Source organism: Podarcis tiliguerta (assembly GCF_965153285.1).
Source record: "Podarcis tiliguerta genome assembly, chromosome: 7".
In the NCBI taxonomy this organism is placed as follows: Eukaryota; Metazoa; Chordata; class Lepidosauria; order Squamata; family Lacertidae; genus Podarcis; species Podarcis tiliguerta.
The window spans coordinates 76,104,221-76,126,412 of NC_139540.1; positions in this window are offsets into that span (position 1 = coordinate 76,104,221).

The window sequence follows — 22,192 nt, forward strand, 5'->3', positions numbered from 1 at the left end:
ATTGGCTTTAACCTTTCCACCATAGATTTGCTTCGTTTTCTTTGTTCCCAACATTTATGCAATGGGCATCCTGCAATCATGACTTTTCCATATTGTGTGAAGCATCCTTTGGCATGCTAACATGGGCCTATTTTCTGCCAGTCCCATCTTACAGATCCTTCACTGGCAATGCTGCAATTTTATGAGACTCTTCTTATCTGGTCTGCAAGCAGTAAGCCTTCAAACTGAGCCAATAAACTCTTCATTATTTTATTAAGGTTCAAAAATTCAACAAAATAATATTGAATATTGTTGAAATGTGTTCGAGTGAACATACCTATGACCTGTTTGTAAGATGGGAAAATATCATCTAGATCCAGTGTAGGGTTGCAGAAACCACCATTTTCCACCTTCACTGGACTTTTTCCCTCCAAAAATGATGCAAGGAGATTTGAATGAGGTGGCCTTTTCCTCTCCTTCCAAACTTTTTTGTTTTTGTTTTTTAAGTTAAACACAAGCTGATATTCCCAGTCTCCTGGGCCTGGACAGTTTTAAAAACTTTTTAAGAATGGTTTTGGGGAACTATGTGGCAGATGACAATGGAACACATTAAACTTTGTGCTTTTCATACAGTATTAAAAAAGAAAAGTCAGGGTCATGTCACTAAATAACGATACAGTGTGGTTTCCATAGATACTGAATGGAATCGAAGTTGGCAACATGTGAACATTTGGACAGGGTTCTAGGCTGATTTCTACTATCCTTTCACTGAAGAAAAAAGGGGGGATTGTAGAAATTGAATGGATGGAAACACAAATGTGCATTTAATGTACACAATAGATGCAAGTACTCATGCAGCCACAGCAGCGGTTTCCAGGCCCCATAAACAATCAAGAAGACGCCCTACTCCCGGAGACGTATAGGTGTTTAAAAGCTTGGCCTTACTTAACTAACATCACTAACGAAGCTTATAGATGGGCTTTTTCTAGAGCCCGCTTTGAGACAATGCCCTCAGCAGTGCTGCACGGCAAATTCACGCGGGTACCAATGCATGCGCGTCTCTGCCCCTGTATGTCTAATAAGGTAGAATCTGTCACACACATCCTTCTATTTTGCAAATTTTATAGTGAAGAACGAGTTCAATTTATTTTGCCGCTTTTATCAAAATGTATACCCCTACAACATTATTTGGAATCCTCCCCCGAAATTTTACGAAAATACCTTCTGGAAGATTCCTCAAGCTCAGTATCATATGAGGTGGCCAAATTCTGCACTTTGGTAATCAGGAAGCGTAAATCTCTTCTGTTGAATGGCACAATGCGAAGTTCCCTTGTGTAATCCTTTTTCTTTTTTTCTTTTTTTTCTGATGCCATTGTTGAATTCTCTTTGTCTGATCTTGTGGTGTTTAGTGTTACTGGCTTTTGCCGCAATAAAACTTGAACTTGAACTTGATTTTGTTGTTTAGTTGTGTCCGACTCTTCGTGACCCCATGGACCAGAGCATGCCAGGTCTGATGGATAGGTTTGATCTTCTTGCAGTCCATGGGACTCTCAAGAGTCTCCTCCAGCACCATAATTCAAAAGCATCAATTCTTCGGTGATCAGCCTTCTTTATGGTCCAGCTCTCACTTCCATTCCATACATCACTACTGGGAAAACCATAGCTTTAATTATACTGACCTTTGTTGGCAAGGTGATGTCTCTGCTTTTTAAGATGCTGTCTAGGTTTGTCATTGCTTTTCTCCCAAGAAGCAGGCATCTTTTAATTTTGTGACTGCTGTCACCATCTGCAGTGAAAACAATCATTTAGGTAAAGGTAAAGGGACCCCTGACCGTTAAGTCCAGTCGTGGATGACTCTGGGGTTGAACGCTCATCTCACTTTATTGGCTGAGTGAGCCGGCGTTTGTCCGCAAACAGCTTCTGGGTCATGTGGCCAACATGACTAAGCCACTTCTGGCGAACCAGAGCAGTGCACGGAAACACCGTTTACCTTCCTGCCAGAGTGGTACCTCTTTATCTACTTGCATTTTGACGTGCTTTCGAACTGCTAGGTTTGCAGTAGCTGGGACCGAGCAACGGGAGCTCACCCCGACGCGGGGATTTGAACAGCTGACCTTCTGATCGGCAAGTCCTAGGCTCTGTGGTTTAGACCACAGTGCCACCCGTGTCCTTTATTATATTATATCTGTAAAATATATATCTATAGACAGCCTTTTTCATTTAAAAGATAATGCTCAAGGCAGCTTACAGCAAATATTAAAAAGTAACCACATTATACCCTTCCATAAATACAATATAAAAAACAATAAACATCAAATGCTCTTTTAATATTCCACTGCTTTGTCTATGATGTGTGTCGTTCTCAATTTTATTTTGTTTGAAAACCACCTAGAGATCTATGGTTATAGGCGATTTATAAATATTTGAAATAATAAATACACCCAGATCAAAGAGCTAATCCCCCCCACACACTAGGAAGGCGGGAGAAAGTCAATTCCATTCACATTTAAAGGCAAACCTACCTAATTCACAAACCAAAACACAGCCATTCTTTGAAAATTGCATCTCTTTGAACCTTGTGGTACAGTTCCACAGCCAAGATAATGTATACAAAAATGCATATAGTAGGTAGAGTAAACTAGTGTACATTGCATTGCATATGTTGGTGAAAATAACATACAGGTTTGCATTATATTCTGGGATAATGCTTCGCAGAAATATGCATATGAGGCAAAATGACATGAAACAATCACATATATTAGGATAAGATTGCTTTAAATGCTGATAAATTTCCAGGAGGACTTCTAAAAATAAATTGCAAACTGGCAAGTAAATGTGAAGAGCTAAATTTAAGATTAGAAAAATGAGAAACTGAGAGAAGCTATGATGGAGAAACTGGCCTCACACAGGTGAAAAGCTTGGCACAGAAAGAGAAAAGTCTTTTTTTGTCAGGAAGAAACCATTTACTGTAGTAACTGTGGGACTAGTAGCTCTACAATTCTATGATGTTATGACACTGGAACCAAGTACCGTATTTTTCGCTCTATAAGACGCACCAGACCACAAGACGCACCTAGTTTTTGGAGGAGGAAAACAAGAAAAAAATTAATCTGAACCTCAGAAGCCAGAACAGCAAGAGGGATCGCTGTGCAGTGAAAGCAGCAATCCCTCTTGATGTTCTGGCTTCTGGGATAGCTGCGCAGCCTGCATTCGCTCCATAAGACGCGCTCACATTTCCCCTTACTTTTTAGGAGGGAAAAAGTGAGTCTTATAGAGCAAAGAATACGGTAGTTTCCTTAAGACCACATCCTTTCAGACCTTTAGATAAGCTCTGAAGCCCACTGGTTCTCTCTGGCTTTTCCTTGAAGATATGCTTCTTTGTATACAAGTCTTGGTTATACTTTATTTACACTCTAGTGTCTGTTTGCCTTATTATTGCTGAGCTATTTTTGATTTCTGATTGCATTACATTATATATTTTTGGTGGTTATGTTTTGTTTTTTTACATGCGCAGCCAGGAGAGTGAGTCTTTGAGTCTTAAAGGTGACAAATAAATATTTCAAGTTTCATCAAATAACTAATAAGTGCAGGGACAGCCAAGAAGAGAAAAGGACGAGGATGATATGTTTACATCTATGAGTAAATGTTTTTTAGGATGGTGAAGTGGAAGAAAGACTTGTGCCAAATAAGACAGTTGGAGCAGAACAGAAAATATCAGGTAACAGTGCAGATAATAATAATAATAATAATAATAATAATAATAATAATAATAATTTATTTATACCCCACCCTCCCTGGCCAGAGCCGGGCTCAGGGCAGCTAACACCAGTAAAATTACAAAAAAAAATTAAAAAAATTAAAAAACCAATTTAAAATACAGGTTAAAATATAATTTAAATGCAGCCTCATTTTAATAGTAGCCCATAGATCAAAACCATAAGGGTCAGACTGAGTCCAAACCAAAGGCCAGGTGGAACAGCTCTGTCTTGCAGGCCCTGTGGAAAGATGCCAAGTTTTGCAGGACCCTAGTCTTTTGTGACAGAGTGTTCCACCAAGTCGGGGCCAGTACTGAAAAGACCCTGGCCCTAGTTGAGACCAATCTAACCACCTTGCAACTTGGGACCTCCAAGGTGTTGTCATTTGTGGACCTTAAGGTCCTCCGCGGGGCATACCAGGAGAGGTGGTCCCGTAGGTACTTGGGTCCTAGGGCTTTAAAGGTCAAAACCAGCATCAGAACAGATTCTGGTACATCCATAGATCCCAATTTGTAGGGGCTAGAGAATTTGTGGAGTGGAACTGCAGACTACAATGAAATAGTGGAATTCTGACATGGTGGGACTTGCAATCCTGTCTCTCAACCTAGGGGTGATGTGAGGGGTAGTTTGCAGCGGAGTCACCATTATACTAGGCTCCAGCAGCAGAGAGGAGGGCTCAGCTGTGATGGGGGAAATGAGCAATGCCTTAGCAGGTGAGAAGCGACTGCAGGTGGAACACACCAAACCGGACATTTTGGGACATGATACAAGAATGTTTGGATCTGTAAATCCTTTGAGGGGCTTGGCCCCTCCTGTGCCAGCCCTGTAACTTCTGAGTTAGTGTTCATTCAACTGGGCTGCATAATATTTTAATATGCTACAGCAGTATCATTATTTCTGTTGGGCTAGAGGAATAATATTATGTTGCCCTCTGAAAGCTGAAAGTACACGATAAGATGCTTCACTTCAATTCTCCCGTTCTCTCCCACTTTTTTGATTTTTTTTAAAAATAAAAATGCATCCATACTTGTATATCATTATGTATGGACAAAAGAGGGGCGGGGAGGTTGGCATTAATATAGAAAAACCAAAAAAGAAAAGAAAAAGACGGTCATTAGAAATATTCCAGAGGGTGATAAATAAATATGATTTATATGCAAACTGTAGGTTATACATTCCCAGTATTGCTTTTAGCAGACATTCTTATTAAATTATCTCCAAGGCAGCTTGCCCTACATTTGTATAATTTATTTTATTATGCCAATAAAAGTTTTACCAAATCATCACACTTTTCTACTATTCCTTCTGAATTTGTTCTACTAATGCTACATTTTATACTTTAGGATCCTGCGCCGAATCCATGCACCCAACTACCATTATTTCCTGCTTTTAAACAACCTTTGAAGATTCGGAGAAAGTAACACTATACCTGTTTAACCATAAATAGTAGCAGGAAAGAGTATTGCCACTTTGTCTCTGAAAATGCTATGATCTTTTGACCATGAAAATTTACATGAAAGTAGTAGTACAGGAAAGTAGTAGGACCTTGCCAACAAAGGTCCGTATAGTTAAAGCTATGGTTTTCCCAGTAGTGATGTATGGAAGTGAGAGCTGGACCATAAAGAAGGCTGATCGCCAAAGAATTAATGCTTTTGAATTATGGTGCTGGAGGAGACTCTTGAGAGTCCCATGGACTGCAAGAAGATCAAACACATCCATTCTTAAGGAAATCAGCCCTGAGTGCTCACGGAAGGACAGATCCTGAAGCTGAGGCTCCAATACTTTGGCCACATCATGAGAAGAGAAGACTCCCTGGAAAAGACCCTGATGTTGGGAAAGATTGAGGGCACAAGGAGAAGGGGACGACAGAGGATGAGATGGTTGGAAAGTGTTCTCGAAGCTACTAACATGAGTTTGACCAAACTGCGGGAGGCAGTGGAAGACAGGAGTGCCTGGTGTGCACTTGTCCATGAGGTCACAAAGAGTCAGACACGACTAAACGACTGAACAACAACAAATGTGCATAGGACTGCAGTCCTTAGTCTGTTAATGTCTAATGCAGCCACCTTTCATAGCATTGTAGGGAGTGAACTCTATTATTGATTATAAACTGCTTGAAATTTGGGGAGGTGTGGTGACAGAAATGCAATAAATAACTAAATAATTGTGGAAATGCACAGCAATATATCAAGATCTGCCTGTTTCATTTGCATAAAGGGATATGGCGTGGTCTGGGATATTAAAACTGTTCGCTGTCTTAAGGGAAATATGACCCTGATCAATTTTAAATTTCTGGCTGACACTTGCAGAATAACTTGAGGGTGTTCCTTCTTGATGAAGTAATGACTCTTCCTTGGATTAACTACCTTTGGGAGCTGTCATTTGAAATGTTAATAGGACCTGAATGCAAGGCTAAGTCAGTTTCCTGATAAAAACCTGCCTATTAATAGGGAGGTATTGGCCTAGAATGATGATTGAGGTGGGTGGAGTGGACTGATTTTTTTTTTTTTAATGACAATGTCACCGTTATGAAGCAAATCAACTATCTGCTTAGCACAGTCACATCTAGGAATATTTAAATCATTCCTTCTAAATGTGATCTGTAGGTGGTCTTTCATCCTCCTGCGACTTAAAGCCAGATAATGGCAGAATAACCAAACGCGAATGGTTTAAACATTTCATGCCTACTGCCAAGCTTTCATAGCAGTTTGGATTGGGCTGCTGCTACCCAAGACATTTTGTGCCTTTTGGAAATGGAAGTTTCAGATCTAAGTAGGAATGATGATATCACCTTGCGTGTTATGAGATGGAATTGAGATTTAGCAGAAGACTTGGCTAATAATTCCTTCAAGGGTATAATGACCAATGGTGCCTTGAATGTCCATTGTAAGGAATTACATTTCAGCATTGTGCTAAGGTGGCCTTTATCTTCAGGTAAGATTAAGAGGATGACCCCACACATTCCTGACCAATGTTGGGCAGGTTACAGGAATTCTGCCATTTTGACAGATTCCTTAAAAGATGTTGTGCCAAATTTTCACAGTGTAGTGGTTAAGAGCGGTGGACTCGTGATCTGGTGAACCAGGTTCGCTTCTCCGCTCCTCCACATGCAGCTGCTGGGTGAGCTTGGGCTAGTCACACTTCTCTGAAGTCTCTCAGCCTCACTCACCTCACAGAGTGTTTGTTGCAGGGGAGGAAGGGAAAGGAGAATGTTAGCCGCTTTGAGACTCCTTAAAGGTAAAGGTAAAGGTAAAGGGACTCCTGAATGTTAGATCCAGTCGTGGCCTGGAGACTCACTCCATTGTCTCTCAAGGCAGACAGATGGAACTGGATAATCTGTTATGAGTTAGAGGTGTTAAGGTTTGTGCTGCTCCTCTAATCCCTAGATCCAGAAAGTGTTTTAATTTAATCAAGGTTTCTAATTCTTGAAATTGCCAGACTAGCCTCCTGGTGAAGTGATAGCCTAGGTGATGAGCCATTAATGGACTCAGTGAAAGACTACAAATGGGTGTAGAGCCCTACCCTCAACAGATAAAGCTAAAAATTAGGGCAGAGAGCTTGTGGGGAAGTAAAGTGACCTGGAAGTAAGGCAACAAGCTGGAGAGAGAGAGAGTTAGAGCAATGTTTGATTACTGCTTGAATCCAAGGTTGCAGCTGGGGAAGAAACAAGACCCTTTTGAGGTGTTGATGCTGTGAACCGCTCCATTGGAGGCCCATGTATAAATAAACCATATATCATAAAGACACCACAGTCTCTGCTGTGCCTCATTCAAAATGAAACACGAACCTGGTTAAGCACCTAGAATCCCTAGAATCTCCCACTGCTTGGAGATTAAGGTGGCATGAGACAAATCAAAAGATTGAAAGAAAGAAAAAAGAAAAGAAAGAAAAGCTGCCTCCAGAGCTGAGAACCTTCAAACCTAATGTACAATCACATTATATTTCTTGCAAGGCTATAACCTTGCAAGGTTTCTTCTTCTTCTTCTTTCACACTGCAAAAACAGCTTTGCCTTCCTTGTCAGAGATGCCATGATGTAATAGCCGTGGCAGGCGGGCAGCATTCATTGTTTAAGGGGGGGGGGGAGTTTGTGTGGAGATAGCACACATACAACAGTGCCCTTTCCTTTAAAAATAAATAAAATGAATCTCATGAAGTCTGCTACCCATCCAAATTAAAGCTGCAGTTCTGCACCCATTTACCTGACAATAAACCCTGCTGAACTCAATGGGACATTTGAGTAAATTTGTATAGAATGATGCTATTAAGTACTTTAAAGTCCTATTCATTTTCATTGCAGTGTTACATGCATGCCTAGCTCTGGTCAACTAAAATCAGACATTTCTGTTGCTCCTCAGATGCCCAAACTGCTTTAAAAAGGAGTGCAGGAAATTGTTGCTTGGTGACTTTGAGGAATAAGAAGATGAAAGTGATATTGTCACAACATGTGTGGAGATATGTGAAAGATGTACACTTAGTGCTCTAGACTGAAGCCCCCCATGTGTGCATGTCTACATTAGGCATGTGTGACTGAGGTTGCCAAGAAGGACACACCTTTCAGCGCAATTTGTGCTCAATCTGCTTTTGGAGACTTCTGATACTGTTGGCGGGCTTCAAAGTACCTGCAAACCCCATTTTGGCACAGCCACAACTTTACTTCCCCCACAACTGACACCATGTATTGTGTCAAGTGAAGATCAGGAGGGTATATATTGTCAGAATCTCCGCACGACCGATCTGCTCCTCCGGTCGTGTCTTCGGAATCTCCTCCGACGGTGATTAACGACCTAGGCCTTTGATGAGGCTTCAGGCACATTCCCCCATTCCGCAGAGTACCCAGACAGCAGAAGGAGTCGAAATATGTGCTACATCGCTACGCTTTATTTCTAACTACGCAGGACAGAAAAGAATATGCATCTGCTCTCTGTGAAAGACAGAGAACCAACCAGAACAAAAGAAACAGGAAACCAGTAACATCAACATCCGTCTCCCGTGAGACTTCCAACAGTCTGGAATGTAAACAGACTCCAAGCACTGCACAGTGGCATAACAGAAACCTAACATATAGATAGATGATAGAGATAGATAGATAGATAGAAGATAGATAGATAGATAGATAGATGATAGATAGATAGATGATAGATAGATGATAGATAGATAGATAGATAGATAGATAGATAGATAGATGATAGACACACACCATTAGTCAGTTCCTACATCGTCCTCCTACCTTGCGGTAAAAAAGTAAAGGAAAAGGAAAAGGTTAAGTCCAGTCGAAGGTGACTATGGGGTTGCAGCGCTCATCTCGTTTTTCATGCCAAGAGAGCCAGTGTTTGTCCACAGACAGCTCTCCTGGTCATGTGTCCAGCATGACTAAACTGCTTCTAATGCAACAGAACACCATGACAGAAACCAGAGCGCACGGAAACGCCATTTACCTTCCGTCACGGGGATTCAAACCGCCAACTTTCTGATCAGCAAGTCCCTACCTTGTGACCCCTTTTGTAGCAGTCTTTTGCAGTAGCCTTTTCATGCTTGTCATCCAGTCACTTCTGTCTTTGCATATCTTCTTATCTTTTCTCAGCAGCAATTTTAACAGCAGTATTGTTTCGGCTGTACACTCGAGCGAGCAAAGCCATAGCATACGCTTCTTCCAGTAACAAAGCAAAGCTTTTTTAAATGACAAGGAACGCTGACCTCAATGCAAAGACTAAACTCAGATTGCGGTCCCTTTTGAAACAATGTCCATTTTCCTAGCTCTTGCCTCTCATAAATGTCCACATTCACAGGGGAAAATAATACGTTGTATGAACTATGAAGACCTGAGACACACAGAGGCCTGTTTTAATATTTGGGATCATTATCCTGAGGTACTTTCTGAATAACTGGCTGCCCTTTTAAGGCAAACAATATTCAATACTTAAGTAGATTAAAAGCACGAATCTTCTTTATTACTTTTGCTGTGGCTGGCCTTCATTCCCAAGGCCCGCTGCTTATTACCCTTGCTACAATAATGTCAGCATGGAAAGGCAAATAAGGCTTGTGCCACAAGCATCCTGTATCGGTACACGAGAGGCTTAGGAAACAATGAATTGTGTGTATGCTTTTATCTCAGGAAGATCCCATGGAGTTGGAGACTGGTGGTATTTGCTGAGCTAACTTTGAACAGATGGCAAATAATAAGGCTCTGTCAAGAGATATCTGCTGAGTGAATTGCTGGGGGCAGCAGCCGCTCAGACTGTGGAAGGAGGGAAGCAAAGCCCCCAAGTGAATACTGTTTGTCAGTATCATTCTTACTACACTTTATTATGTTTTTATCATTATTGTTCTGTAATATTTATGGGACGCGGGTGGTGCTGTGGGTTAAACCACAGAGCCGAGGACTTGCCGATCAGAAGGTTGGCAGTTCGAATCCCCGTGACAGGGTGAGCTCCCGTTGATCGGTCCCTGCTCCTGCCAACCTAGCAGTTCGAAAGCATGTCAGAGTGCAAGTAATAGGTACTTCTCCAGCGGGAAGGTAAATGGTGTTTTCATGCGCTGCTCTGGTTCGCCAGAAGCAGCTTAGTCATGCTGGCCACATGACCCGGAAGCTGTACGCCGGCTCCCTCGGCCAATAAAGTGAGATGAGTGCCGCAACCCCAGAGTCGGCCATGACTGGACCTGATGGTCAGGGGTCCCTTTACCTTTAATATGGTTTTAATGTTGTACACCGCCCTGGGATCTCTTGATAAGGGGTAGTATAAAAATCAAATAAACAACAACAACAAACAATTACTGAGGGAATAAGAGCATTTCTCATTAGAGCAGTGTTCCCCAACCTTTTTCCAACTGTGGCCCCCTTCCAAACTTGTTTCTTTCCTGTAGCCCCCCCTCCCCCATGGGCATAGCCAAGTGGGGCAGGGAGGCAGCTGCTCCCCAATAAGTAAAAATCAATACAAATCAATACAAATCTGAGGTTCTGCTCATCATATACTGTGTTCCAGAAGCTTTGGATTTTTTCACAGGTCCACCAGACCTGTATAAGTATGTTTAAGTATAACTTTCTGAAAAATACAGAAGCTTCTCTACTAGGGATAATGGACACAGATATAGCGAGAGAAGATCAGAAAATATTCCTCTATGCCACAGGAGCAGCAAGGATCCTAACAGCTAAAAACTGGAAAAAAGAAACTGTGCCAACAAAAAAGGAATGGCAAGACAAACTGTTAGATTATATTGAGCTGGCTAGATTAACAGAGGCGGTTAGAGATCACACTACACAAGAGTTTCAAAAAGCATGGGGGAAATGCAGAGAATACTTCACAAAACAGTACCCTAAAATACATACCTGGACTTGTTTCGATTGATGTCTGCAGAAGTCTTTGTGGATATTTAAGTTATAATTAGAAAAATCTTAATGATTATTCATAAAGGAAATGGTTTATAAGAAGTAAACAAGGAGACCAGATACAGGATAAAGGAAGTCTTTTATTTCGTTGTTTGTATTGTTGTATGTTATGCTCACTGTATGTTCACGTTTAATGAGGGTGGATTGTGTATTGGGCGTGGGGGTTTATGTTATGTTGTAAATAAAATTACAATTATTTTTTTAAAAAAACAAATCTGAGGTTCTGACCCCCCCCCCCATGGGCTACACCCATGCCCCCTCCCACCCTACAGGTAGAAAGGAAGTGATTTAAATATTTTGTTTGTAAATAGATCATGTCTTGTTTATAATTTTTATAATTTATACAAAATACAACTACATAAATTGATAGAACATAATGAAATAATGTTGAAGCAGAAAAACATGGAATCATCTTTCTAGTGCAACCTCCTGTAATGTAGGAAACTCAGCTAAGGTATCCATGACAGGTGGCCATCTAACCTCTGCTTAGAAACCTCCAAGGAAGGAGAGTCCAGAACCTCCCGAGTGAGATCCATTTTCCATGTATTATAAAAAGTAAACAACACATATTTGACCCCAGTTATTTGACACAAAGAGGGAAGCCTACAGATACAGTCCCAAAGGTGCACAGGAAGTTATGCGTATATGGGAGAATTTTAAAAAGCAAGTGGTCCTCACTGACCTGGTACAAAAAGATATTGTCATCCAGAGGAGTCCTTGCTGCCTTGATAAAACACTATAGCCCCACACACCCTTACCTGGGAGTAAGGCCCACTGAACTCAGTGCGGCTTCCTTCTGAGTAGACAGTTATTTATTAGATGCAAGTCAGCAGCACCAGATGACCCCACTCGACTAGGCGCTGGGGTGGATTTCACCCCGTGTCTTGCAGAGCTGGGCCGACACTGCCAATGGGTCCTGCGTCCCTTGGCAACATCTTAAGGCCCTTGCAGAGTCAGGCCCAAGCTGCCACTGGGCCCAACACTGGCGGCAGCAACAAGCAGCTCCGGCTTGCCCAGCTCTACCCATTGCCACCCCACCACCGCACTTACCTGACCTGGGAGTTCTGGATCTCAGGCTCTACTGGTCAAAATGGGAGGCTCAGCAATCACCCTCTCCTCCAGAAACAAACTAGGACTTCTCCAAGAAAACGCAGGTGGCAAAAAGGAGCATTAGGCCCTGGTGGGCTGCCCCCTTACCCACTTGTGATTGGCCAAGCTAATCTGTCTCCCTCTCTTCACATGAGGAAACATCAACATGAGGTCACAGAGGCAAGTCTTTCATTGAAGGTCATAATGAGATCATAATGGGCAGTCAGCATAAGATCATGTTGGCCATTAGGCAGTCATTGTAGAGAGCAAATACTAGGCAAATACTTGAGGATTTTCCTCAAGAATACAGCAGGGATTGAAACATTTTAATGCCCTCACCATATCTGGACTGATTTCATTAAGTATCAGCCGCTGCCAGTTGATTCTGTTTTGGGGTGGCATTCAACTAAACCATGGGTAGGCAAACTAAGGCCCGGGGGCTGGATCCGACCCAATAGCCTTCTAAATCCAGCCCACAGATGGTCTGGGAATCAGCATGTTTTTACATGAGTGGAATGTGTCCTTTTATTTAAAATGCATCTCTGGGTTATTTGTGGGGTATAGGAATTCATTCATCCCCCCCTCCCCAAAAAAATATAGTCCGGTCCCCCACAAGGTCTGAGGGACAGTGGACCGGCCCCCTACTGAAAAAGTTTGCTGACCCCTGTAAACTTTATTCAAAGTAGACCAGTTGGAATTAATGGACCTCACGTGTTCATGTTCAATAATTTCAATGGTCTACTCCAAGTAATACTTAGTTAAATACCACTTTTCATTTAAAAATAACACTACATGTTTAAGGTAGAACCCAAATGTTCATTGCTTTGCTGAAGTGGGTTTCAGATTCAGCGCTTCAAAATACATAAAATCCAACTTTCAAAACTAATTCTTCTTGAACAACTTAGAAACAAGAAAGATCTGCCTTGTCTATACTTTCTTTGCTTCCCGATTTAGTTTCAGTTATTTCAATAAATAGAAAACTATATTGACTAAGCTTGTATTGGTTACAGTATTAACCACCGTGGCACTGAATTGGCACCCCCTTTCCAACACCCACACATTATTTCACTGTGTAAGAGAGATCCTTATATCACTCCTTTTTATATTGAAGATCCAACTGGCTCACTTAGTTTTATTATATCTGGTGCAAGTTAAATGGGAGTTTCTTTATGTGCTCTGTGGACAGCATCGGCTTAGGATACTGAGGGGAAAGACAGTTGAATGATTACAATAGATGGGAGTAGCAAGGAGATCTAAATGAATCATTACAGACTGGTCACATTTTTGCTTAAATGAATCTAGCCTTTTTGTCTGCAATCAAATATACAGTCAAATGCATTTGAAAATAATCGTCAAAATCTCAAAAATGATTGACTACTGGGGACGCTATAACTGAACTCTACTCATGCTCACCCAGCTCAGTTTACTGGGATACTAAATCTGTGTATCAATTTATCACTTCCGAGATTAGTGTAATATATAGTGTATAATTATGCTCTTTATTGCAGTAAGTACAGAAGGATACTAAAGGAACCCCAGTGTACTCTTCCCAGCCTGGTCTCAGACTCACTATTAGCATAAAAGTTAAATTCATAGCTGTGTCTCAGCAGCGGTAACAATCTTAATTAAAGTTCATGAGGCACTTGGATGCCTTCGGAAGAAATGTGTCTGAAGGAATATTATAATTGCCAGCTAAGATTACTTTACAAAGCCCAAACTGAGAATTGATTTGATCTTTTACTCCAGAGCGGGACTGCAAGACCTGTGACCCACGTGCTCTAGATAACTTTGCTCGTTTCTGTGGATTGCCAAATACAGTACTACAAAAAAATGAGAGGTGGGACTGTTTATGGCACCTGTGTGGTGAGTCACAGTACATGAGTAGTGTGCTGTTTTTGGCTTGGTGGGCTGCAGGTTTTTAATAATAATAATAATAATAATAATAATAATAATAAATTTTATTTATATCCCGCCCTCCCCAGCCGAAGCCAGGCTCAGGGCGGCTAACAACACTAAAATAGTGCAACATTATAAAACATTATAAAAAATTAATTAAGATCAAATTGAAAATTGATGGCAACCATAACTAAAGTTTTGTAAAGATTGCCAAAGGAGGGAGTCAGGCTGCACCCTGACCAAAGGCCTGGTGGAACAGCTCTGTCTTGCAGGCCCTGCGGAAAGATGTCAAGTCTTGCAGGGCCCTAGTCTCTTGTGACAGAGCGTTCCACCAGGTTGGAGCCGCAGCTGAAAAAGCCTTGGCTCTAGTTGAGGCCAGCCTAACCTCTCTGAGGCCTGGGACCTTCAAGATGTTTTTATTTGAAGACCGTAAGTTCCTCTGTGGGGCATACCAGGAGAGGCGGTCCCGTAGGTATGAGGGTCCTAGGCCGTATAGGGCTTTGAAGGTTAAAACCAGCACCTTAAACCTGATCCTGTACTCCACCGGGAGCCAGTGCAGCTGGTATAGCACCGGATGAATGTGATCTCTTTTTATTTTTTTATTTTTTTGAGTTTGGGATTTTTACATACATTATATTATCTCCTTCCAAATTTTAATTCCCCATGCATTTTTTTTCCTTTCCCTCCCTGCCCACCTCCCCCCCCCATATCCATTGGAAGGATTCAAACAATTCTCCTCAGCCACAGACATAGCATCTTTAGTTTCCACCGAATGTCTTTTGTTCCAGTAGGTGTTTTTTAAAATAACTTTTATTCAAAATTGAAACAAATCATATTATCCAGAAACATATCATCCTTATTTCTCCCCCCTCCCCCCACAGAACCCACCCACCCCCACCCCCGATTTCCCTCAGTTCCAGTCTTTGCTTTCTCTAAAAATGCTGTTTTTTGCATGCTACACAGTTGTATAAATCTTCAAACTATTTAGCTGATTAAGTTTGTGAATGTTTATTCAAAACCAGCCAAGGAGTCCAGTTAGCTTTGTTGTGTCTTCAAATACTTTGTAATTGTTCCAGTATTTTTTATCCATTTAAGACAGGGGTTCCACCTGTTTCTTATTGTGGTGGACTTGATCTTCCACGTCGTTTCCTGTGACATGACTGCGACAATGTCCGACTAAACAAATAACTATTCCATGCCTCTACTGTCCATTTTTCTCTATCTTTCCAACCTAAAGCTATTGTTGCCTTTCCCACTAATATCATAGCTTTGAAGGTAAGCTGGTCACCTTCATCCACAGCCGTGTTTCCAAGTATACCCATTGTCATGAAATCAAAGTCTATTGAATGCTTCACTTTAGAAATTTCATTAATAACCTTTAGGATTTTATTCCAGAATTCCTTTACCTCTGGGCATTCCCAGTACATATGGGAAAACCATCCCTTGGCTTGTTTACAGTGCCAACAGTTAGAATTCAGTCCTGGTACCATATTAGCTAGCTGAGCCGAAGTACCATTTCAGAAAGAATTTTAATTCCAGCTCTCTAAATTGGGCTGCAGGTTTATAACCCTGATCTTCCTGTTCCTCATTTTTCTTCTTTCGGAGGTTCCCGGTTGTGTTAGAGGCACCTTGGACAGATCCCACCCAGAATCCTTCCAAGACATCCTGCTTCAGGGATGCAGGATTCATACAAATCGGCTGCATGCCTATAATCCTTTCATGTATTTTCTACCAGGCTGCAAAGAACAGAAGTAATGCAGTTTCTTTCATGGTATATTTTACCTGAAATGTTGCATATCAAGAAAGATATTCTACTCTATTTTGGGTGGAATCCAACGTTACGCTGGTGTGAGCATTCCATCTGTGCAGGAATTTCAGCTTGCCAGACAGAATGATGTTCCCTCTCCTCTCCTTCTGCACTGTTCCAGGGGTTGTCCTGACACACACACCCCGAGCCAATTTTGGGATGTGCGGAGGAGGACGGAAAACCCTGCAAAACAGAAGTCCTTGCATGGGGCTGCCGCTGATGGGGCTCGTCAGGTGAACTTAACCATATTGGTTTAACAGGAAATGCTTTAACACAATATTAAATACAATTTGAAAACTCTCTCTGTGTGTATGTGTTTTGGAGTTACAGGTGGCGCAATTTGCCGGCATGTTTTCACATGAATATATAAGGTAAACATGTTGATTTATTTAAAAGGGTGACGTCAGATTGTGTCTGTTTTCATTTTCCTGATTTTCACTGCTTGTATTTTGCTGATTTGTGAGAAGTAAGTACTTTGTTGTTGCTTAGCAACCTCAACTGCTGTGGTGGCTAAAGGTTCGGAGGATTCATACATGGCTGTGCTATATGCAGCTGAATGATTTGAGGTGCCCTGTTAAGGATATTAAAATAATCCCTCTACTTTCAATTATACTTGTTGTAAAGTAACACTAATTGTATTCTCACCCCCGCCCTGCCCCCTGGTACTTTGTGCTCTTAGAAGTGGGGGAAATTAATGTTTTCCCCACTACTAATTGTGCAAGCAGAAACCAAGTTATTTCTTCATTGTTGTGAACAGAGTGATTTCACAGCAATGCTATCAAAATGTGCATACACCAGGAACTCAGAAAGATAGAGAGCTGCCTTAAGCAAAGACAAACCATTGATTAATTTTGATCACTTTGTCTACTATGAGGGACACAGGTGGCGCTGTGGTCTACACAACTGAGCCTCTGATCGGAAGGTCAGCAGTTCGAATCCCCACAACAGAGTGAGCTCCCATTGCTCTGTCCCAACTCCTGCCAACCTAGCAGTTCAGAAGCACGCCAGTGTAAGTAGATAAAAAGGTCTGTGGCAGGAAGGTAAACAATGTTTCCGTGCACTCTGGTTTCCGTCACAGTGTCCCATTGTGCCAGAAGCGGTTTAGTCATGCTGGCCACAAGACCCAGAAAGCTGTCTGTGAACAAATGCCAGCTCCCTCGGCCTTAAAGCGAGATGAGCGCTGCAACCCCAATCGCCTTTGACTGGACTTAACCATCCAGGGGTCCTTTACCTTTTACCTTATGAGTGTCAGCAACTTCCCAGGGTTTCAGAGAGGGCATCTTCTCCCAGCCCTACTTAGCAGTGCTGGGGTTTGAACCAGGGAACATCTGCCTGCAAAGCAAAAGCTCTTTCTCAGAGGTTTGCCTGTTTTGTTCCTGCTGTGCTTGTGCTTCCATTTCTAAGTGGGGCTCTATGAATCTCACTTTCCCCTCCCACCTCTTGCAGATCTTAGGCCAAGACAGAATACATCTTTGGACATTCTTTGATCCTTTGATGAACCCCAAAGAAGCAAGGAGTGGAACAGTGCTGACCAGGCCCACCTCAAAGGCTACATGTGCCTCCTGACATTCACATGTACATGTGTAGCAAAGGGGGCTTCTTACTGATAGTGGTACCCAGAAAGACTTTCCTGACAATTTAAGGTGGAAGATTCTGGGGAAGCCCCTGTGTGTACAACTACAGACCCTCTGAGTGTTCCTATTTTCCAGGGACAGCCCCAGAATTAGGGAAGCCGTCCCAGTTTCTGAATAATAGTTAGTTAGTTGGTTATACCCCGCCCATCTGGCTGGGTTTCCCCAGCCACTCTGAGTGGCTCCCAACAGAATATGCATCACAATTGCTTCTGCTCCCAGTCTGCTGCATCTGTTTTCCTCAAATACTCAGATCACTGCCGCCTATTTAATGTAACTTACGTAACTTACATTCACTTCCACGTAAAGGTCAAAACAAGAAAAGTAAAAACAAACAAACAACACATCATTAATTATGGATCATTTGCAGGCTGCAAAAACAACCACAGTGATGTGAATAGCAACCGATCATATTTGCTTAACTCGGTTTCCGTTCCTCACCATAAACAAACATGCAAACTGCAGCAATTTCCGCTTACTTTTCTCTTTTAATCTGAATTCCCAAACTACTGTAGTAGTTTCAATTAGCTGCCTTCATTGCAATAGATAGTTTGTCTGTCAATAAGTATGCCAGACTGCTTGGAAAATAATGCACTGACGTCTTATTTTTTGTTATGACTGGAAGAAACCTCTGTCAAGAACACATTTGAACATAAATGTATGTCCTTTTGCTTCTGTGGATGTGTTAACTGGAAATAATAATGAAAATCATCATCATCATCATCATCTCAGCCCTTACAACTCAAGGACAACGCCACTTGGTTGGCAATACCCTAGGGAGAGGTTGGTTGCTCGAAAGGGTACTTTAAATTCAAAGTAATCTTGTTCCTTGGGTGAATTAGTCTAGGTATGCCAGCTGCTAGCAAAGAAAACGGAACACTGAAAAATGTGTTGAGCAGATGTGCAGGCATATCCACCCCCCTCCACCTTTCCTTATTTAAAGTAATGAGAACATTTGCAAGGACACTGATAACATCATTAATTTTAATAATTGTGCACCTATTATATTTTAATAGGAGACTGTGTTGCACTCAATTTGCAACACAGAAGCATGAAATCATTCACTGGATAGCAAAAGTGAAGAGATTTTGCTTTGTCGGAGAGTTCCAGAAGAGTTGTGTGAGTCTGTGGTTGGTTGGGAATCCAACAAAGAACACCCCCCCCCCCCAGTTTCTTAAGACTAACACATTGATGCTGGGGAGGGACTGGGAGCCCTCTGGATGTTGCTGAACCAGCCCCAGCAAGCATGGTGAATAGTATGGGGTGATAGGGCTGTAGTTGAGCAACATCTGGAGGGCCGAATTTTCCTCATTCCTGCCTTATAAGAAGCCTCTGCCTGGAAGGCGTCAGCTTAAGAGGAACCACCAAAGAGAACCAATTGGTGGTAGTGGGTAGGGGAGGTCTATCTGGTGGAGGTTGATTTGGTTTCCTTGAGCCCTGTCTCCTTGGCAGGAGAGCAGGACTATCAGAGCAAGGTAAGACTGTTTCATTTCCACCTAGCCTCCTCCTCGCTTCTTATCACCTTTGTCAGATGAGTGAAATGACTGGGTAGCTAAACTAACGGGTCCTGATCTAGCAGAACAGCAACTGCGAGTCACTGAGGAGAAAGAATGAATACTCTTTTAACATCTAGTTCCTGCTCCTCACATTAATGTTTTTCCAGGAACTTCAACAGATGAGGGGTCCTGTGCCTTTTGGTAGCTGTTCATGGACACATCATGGACTCCAGGTCAGGCAGGAGAGACAACAGAAGAGACAGCTGAGAGACCCCCAAGGGAGAGTCTTTAGAATCCAACCTGTCCATCTCACATGAGTTTTCCTCCAGGAAACAGTGAGGACCACACTAGGAGCCGTAGCATCTAACCCTGAAATGGGTGTGGAGGTCCTTTCCCACCAAGGCTCTGATAGCTACCACAGGTTCCTGACCTTGTCTGGGTGGTAGAAGGTATCTCCCGGACCTCTTGCAGATGGTGGTTTGGATGGGTAGCCCCACATAGGGAAAACCAAATGGACCTTTCCCATGGGTATTGCCACTTTTGGGAACAAAGACAAGGGCACCACCCTATTTCTCAGTCAGATGATGTTGGACTCCTCTTGTGAAAGTAGGAGAGATAATGGTTTAATACCCTCCATTAGTTCACAGATTAGGTGGTTTAAAGTACCCTAATCCTCACTCTGAAACCCTGATCCAATATGTGTGATGCCACATCTTTTCCAAGCTGTATGCCACATTCAACCACACTGCAGCAGCATGTAAGCATCAGAAGGAGGTGTATTAGGTAAACTGAATATAACATTTTAAAAAGTCAAGAACATTTAATCAGAATGTTTCATCTTAAAACATATCTACAAGTAATTATAGAATAATTGCAACTCAGGCACATCTAGTCATTGTTAGTTAAATGTGAATTAATCAATTCGTTTACATTTACTGTCTCGAAAGTCAGTTTGGGGACAGATGCAAATGTGTCCACATTAGCAAGTGCTTTTAAAAAGCATCCCCCAAAGAGACAGAAACCAGGGGCTGCCCTTAGTAAATAGGGACAGGTGGAACGTTTGCCACATATAGAATTAATGTGTAAGGTGTGGGGCTTTCATTGCATTTGAGCCAGAAGCAGCAGTTAGTGCAGCATGATTGCTGACCAGAGTGAGGCCTTGTCAGCATGTGACACCTGTGCTCAGAGACCTGTTTGTTGATTTGCTAGCAAGCTAAATTCAAGTGCTACTATTAGTATGGTAAAAAAACATAAAGGACCCCTGGATGGTCAAGTCCAGTCAAAGATGACTATGGGGTTGCAGTGCTCATCTTACTTTCAGGCCGAGGGAGCCGGCGTTTGTCCGCAGACAGCTTTCCGGGTCATGTGGCAAGCATGACTGAAATGCTTCTGGCACAATGGTACACCGTGATGAAAACCAGAGCACACAGAAACGCCGTTTATCCTCCCCATCACAGTGGTACCTATTTATCTACTTGCACCGGCGTGCTTTTGAACTGCTAGGGTGGCAGGAGCTGGAACCAAGCAACGGAAGCTCATCCCGTCGCGGGGATTCAAACTGCCAACCTTCCGATCGGCAAGGCCAAGAGGCTCAGTGCTTTAGACCACCGCACCACCCACATAACTATCACTATTAGTATATAAAGCCCTTAACAGCTTGGGAACAGTTTATCTGCAAGATCACCTTACCCCTTATATGTCCACTTGACTACTTTGATTTGCAGAAGTGGCACTTACAGGTACCACATAATAACTGTTCTGCATATGTAAGAAATCAATCTTTAAGTGTAACAGAACTTTTGGAATGCCCTCCCTATTGACATAGGGCAGACGCCTCGATTGTACTCTCTTTGTTGTTGTTTGTTTAGTCGTGTCCGACTCTTCGTGACCCCATGGACCATAGCACTCCTGTCTTCCGCTGCCTCCTGCAGTTTCCCGCAGTTTAATCTCTTTAGTACCTCCTAAAAACACTTGTTTAGGCGAACAATTTCCCAGATATGGATATCATTGATGTGTGTTTTAATCTGTTTTTAGTTTATTGCGTGGCAAGGCCCCCAAACCAGCCCCTCGTTAGAATAAAATTCACACTGACACAGAATTTTGATTTAAGGTTATTGGGCAAAATTTTAAGCCACAACTTAATTGATTACAGAATTGTGAACGGTATTGGCTTAGGCATTGGCAAAGGACTATTTGCCCCCTTTGCAGGAAGTCAGTAAAGGTAAACCACCCAAAGAGGAAGCCACATCGAGGGAACCCGCCTGTAGCTCTCCTCGGTGTTCCCAGAGGCCTGCCATGGCCCTAGCCCCTCAAGCGGACTTCAGACAGGATCCAGGCCCTGCATTCCTTTAACGGAATACCCTTGGTCAATGGAGGGGCAGGCAATGGCTGACCTCCCCTTCCCCACAAATCAATGACCCAATGCCTAATTGCCAAACCTTAGAAAGTTGTGATGATTGCTAAGAGGTAGGCGAAAACCAAGTGGCCAGTGCCAATCTGCCAAATGGAAAAATTCCTACTTGGCCCCCGTCCCAAGACAGGCGACCAACCAAAGTCCAAAGCAAGGCCAGAGGACATCTAAAATAAGGGGCAGGTGGGCGGGTGTTTGGCAGGGTGAAGCAGGTGCCTGACACTTGTCACGCTGCCACTTTTATATCCCCCCATGATCACCCCAGTAGTGATATACAGAAGTGAGAGCTGGACCATAAAGAAGGCTGATCGCCGAAGAATGGATGCTTTTGAATTATGGTGCTGGAGGAGACTCTTGAGAGTCCCATGGACTGCAAGAAGATCAAACCTATCGATTTTTAAGGAATTCAGCCCTGAGTGCTCACTGGAAGGACAGATCCTGAAGCTGAGGCTCCAATACTTTGGCCACCTCATGAGAAGAGAAGACTCCCTGGAAAAGATCCTGATGTTGGGAAAGATGGAGGGCACAAGGAGAACGGGCCGACAGAGGACGAGATGGTTGGGCAGTGTTCTCGAAGCTGCTAACATGAGTTTGACCCAAGTGCGGGAGGCAGTGGAAGACAGGAGTGCCTGGCGTGCTCTGGTCTATGGGGTCATGAAGAGTTGGACACAACTAAACAACAACATGATCACCCCACATAAAAGAGATTGGCTAAGAAGCCAGGGTGATTGCGGTGCCACCTTG